This window comes from Chenopodium quinoa, unplaced genomic scaffold (genome assembly GCF_001683475.1).
Source record: "Chenopodium quinoa cultivar QQ74 unplaced genomic scaffold, ASM168347v1, whole genome shotgun sequence".
Classification (NCBI taxonomy): Eukaryota; Viridiplantae; Streptophyta; class Magnoliopsida; order Caryophyllales; family Amaranthaceae; genus Chenopodium; species Chenopodium quinoa.
In genome coordinates, this window is record NW_018743405.1 from 1,101,141 (window position 1) to 1,104,709 (window position 3,569).

Sequence of the window (3,569 nt, forward strand, 5' to 3'; positions counted from 1 at the left end):
GATGGTCGCATAGCGGAAGAGGATTGTTTCAAGCAAAGCAATCTTCGATAGTATTCCCTTGGACGTGGAATATTATCAAAGTAGAAGAGGATTGTTTCAAGCGAAGCAATCTTCGATAGTATTCCCTTGGACGTGGAGTATTATCAAAGCGGAAGAGGATCGTTTCAAGCGAAGAAAACTTCAATATTGGAAGCAGTTACAAGCGTAGCGGTTTTCAAGCGAGATGACATTCTCTTGGCAGGAGGTCATCAAAACAACATAATGTGACAGAAAATCGGTTACTTTCAGAGACGTGTGCTCGACGGTGCAAGATACGCGTTTCTTAACTCTTTTATCTGTTTATCTAATGCTAGTTTGCAGGTATCAGCGTTACAAGAATGATTTAGGATCGCAGAACATTCTGAATCATTCTTTGTCCCTATCGATACTTTGACTTTTGTTTTCAAAACTTACGTTTCTCCAAACTCAGTCAAAGTGGGGGCTTCTTTAGACACCCATTTGTGTCTCCCCAAACCCAAACCTAGTGATGAGTACCTTTCGCGTCGAATCATAATCGAATGAAGTTAAAGTGTGGAAAGTTTAGTGTTGCAGATAGTTTTAATTTCTTTTCTATTCTCTCTATTTTTGAAAACTTATTTTAAGAAAACAGCCAATACAGTTTGGTTGGCCCATGATATGGGTCCAATAGTAGTGTATTTGGATGGGGCTTGACAAGAGCTTTCCAACGATATATTATAAGCCCAATTCCGATGAATATTGAGGAAGTTATGGCCAATTTACTGAACTAGGCCCGGTTTGAGCCTTATATGCGGCCCAATGATCTAAGGGAGGGCCTAATATAGATTTATCATTCCTAATGCAATTAGGAATGGTTTTAGTCTTCTATATTCTTCTAGAAGGTTCTTTTCATTCCTAATTCAATTAGCATTGATAAATTGACTTTTGTGGACTTTTTAGAGTTTTAATTAGAATCAAAGAACGTTTTTTGAGGAAAATACGATTTTATCCTCCTGTACGGAAATTTTTATCTAATTTTAAAAAAACGCGTGAATTTCTGAATCAGCGCCAAACGCCAGCTGTAGTGCCTAGCGCTATGCTTGGCGCCTGGCGCTAGCATTGGCGTCTGGCGCCAATGTCCAGCGTTGGCGCTAATCCGATTTCATTTGCGTCAGAACTCTATTTTGATATTTTATCTTTGTGGCTGTTTTTCTTTATAAATAACGTCGTAAAAACTCCGTTTCAATCACCAACTCTCATCAAGATTTTCTTGATTACTCTCTCTCTCTTTTCTAAACTAGCCTTTTACGAACACAATTCCTCGTACACTAGAACTACACACACCTAGCATAGTTCGTAGTTGTCTTCGCCCTAGACGTGAAAGGTTTAATTTCTGAGGGTTTGGTCCCAAATCTCTCTTTCAATTATTTAATTTAATTGTTTGTTTATCATTTTCCTTGAAGTTACTAACGTGTGTATTTTGTTATTAGAAAGAGGTACAAGGCATCCAAGTAAGTACTTTAATGGTTTTTAATTATTTATGATGTAGAAATAATGCTTAATTAGGTTGTTATTATGATATTCCTAGTATCATGCCTAGGGTAACTTTAATATTAAGTATGATTAAAAGTATGATGCTTCCTATATTCTTTCCAAACACTAGTAGAAAAATTGAAAAAGGCACTGCTCAATGGCCACCGGTTTTTGAAAACCGGTGGCTTAAAAAATGGGCGGGATTAGGCATATATACATTGCCACTGGTTCAAACCGAACTAGTGGCATAAATGATAAAGGCTACCGGTTTTGAACCGGTGGCAATAATCAAATAATAAAAAAAAAGCCCACCATTCTTTTTCCCCTTCCTTTATATACCTAACCCTAATCTTCTCTCTCCTCTATCACCTCTCCTCCTGCTCTCCTCCTTCTCTCTATCTCCTTCGTTCTTACTCCCCCTCTCTGTTCTCTCTCTCTCTCTACCCTGAATCTCTCTCGTCGACCTCCTCCTCTCTCCTGATCTCTCTTCTCTTTCTCTCTCCTTAACCTTAATCTTCTCCCTCTCTCGCGGTATCTTCCTCTCTCCTTCGTTCGGCTCGTCCACCGCCGCAACAATAACCACCGCCGCATCAACAACCACCGCCATTAACCATCAAGCTTATTGTCGCACTTAATCTCTCCTCGTGATGAAAATATGGGTTTTCTGGTCTAATTCGATCATGAAAACTCTAGATCTAGAGTTTTCATGGTCGAATTAGACCTTTATAACACAAATTCAATATAATTTCGGGGGTTTTTGCTGAAATTCGAGGTAATTTCTCTTTTTTCTTACTTTTATTTTGTTTTTTGTTATTTTTGGTGGAGTTCATGGGTTGTGGTGGTTTTTGGTGGTGGTTGTGGTTATGGTGGGTGGGTTTTTGTTATTTTTGGTGGAATTCGAAATTTATTTTTCTGTTTTTTGGGTTTTGGGTTTTTGGTTTCAAAATTTTTCTGTTTTAATTTTGGGTTTTTTATTTCGAAAATATTCTTTTTTAATTGATAATCGAAATTATTGGGTTTATTTAATTTTCGAAATCTTTGTGTTATTTGATTTTCGAATTTAATGGGTTCCAGTGGGCGAAAATTTTGGGTTTTCATCCTTTTCTCTTTCTGTTTTTTTTTTTTTTTTTGAAGCCTTTTCTCTTTCTGTTTCATCCTTTGCGGGTGACCGTATACATGTATGAGTTTCTGGGTTTTTTTCACATTTTTTTTTTAGAGTTTTATTAATTTCTGGGTTTTAATTGATGTAGGTGTTAATTGATGCTGGATTCAAGACTTTCATTTTGGAATATTGTTATTTTTTAATGTTGTAATTTTTTTTTGTACTGTATAATTCATTGTAATTTTTTTTTGTACTTAATACTTCATTGTAATTTTTTTTTATTGTACAATAACAATCTATTATTTGAATATAAATGTGAGTATATTTCATTGCGCTCTTATATTGATTGTGATGTTATTTGCCTTATATTTTACAGAGTTTTTTTTTAATTATTATTATTATTGTAGCAAATAGCCGAAAAAACAAAAAAAAAAAAAAAAAAAAAAAAAGTATGTTACTGCCACCGGTTAACCGGTGGCATTTATATGTAATATCATAAAAAAAAAAGCGGGAAGCATAATTGCCACCGGTTAACCGGTGGCAATACTTGTTTTTGCCACCGGTTTTGAACCGGCATTAGATTAAACAGGTTTAGGGTTAATCCTATTGATTGCATGTTAGTCAGAAAGCGCAATTATTAGGGCAGGTTCGATCTCTTTTAGGTTGGATTTGTACCTTCATCCCCGAACTACCAGACATGGTTCCAGACCTATTGTAGTTGACGATCTCCTAGATCGTTAAGGGGTGTAACCTTCACCCTATGAACGGTTTATAAGTTACTAAAACTTGTTGGCGACTCTTTTGCTCTAGCTTCCTTCCCTTTGGACGCCACCGTACTTTAGTGTATGATCACAGTGGGGTTCAAGCTAGGGGATTAACGCTTAAAATTGTAGACACCCATTTCTGTCTCCCCAAAACAAACCCAGTGATGAGTACC

The 3,569-nt window shown here is 36.4% G+C and overlaps 1 long non-coding RNA gene across 1 annotated transcript; it reads left to right on the top strand.

The window, feature by feature from the left end:
* The first annotated feature begins 1,969 nt into the window (after positions 1-1,969).
* LOC110738931 lies at positions 1,970-2,989 on the top strand. Its single transcript, XR_002514677.1, has 2 exons — positions 1,970-2,302; positions 2,781-2,989. It is a non-coding gene; the product is annotated as an uncharacterized LOC110738931 (long non-coding RNA).
* The last annotated feature ends 580 nt before the right edge of the window (positions 2,990-3,569 follow it).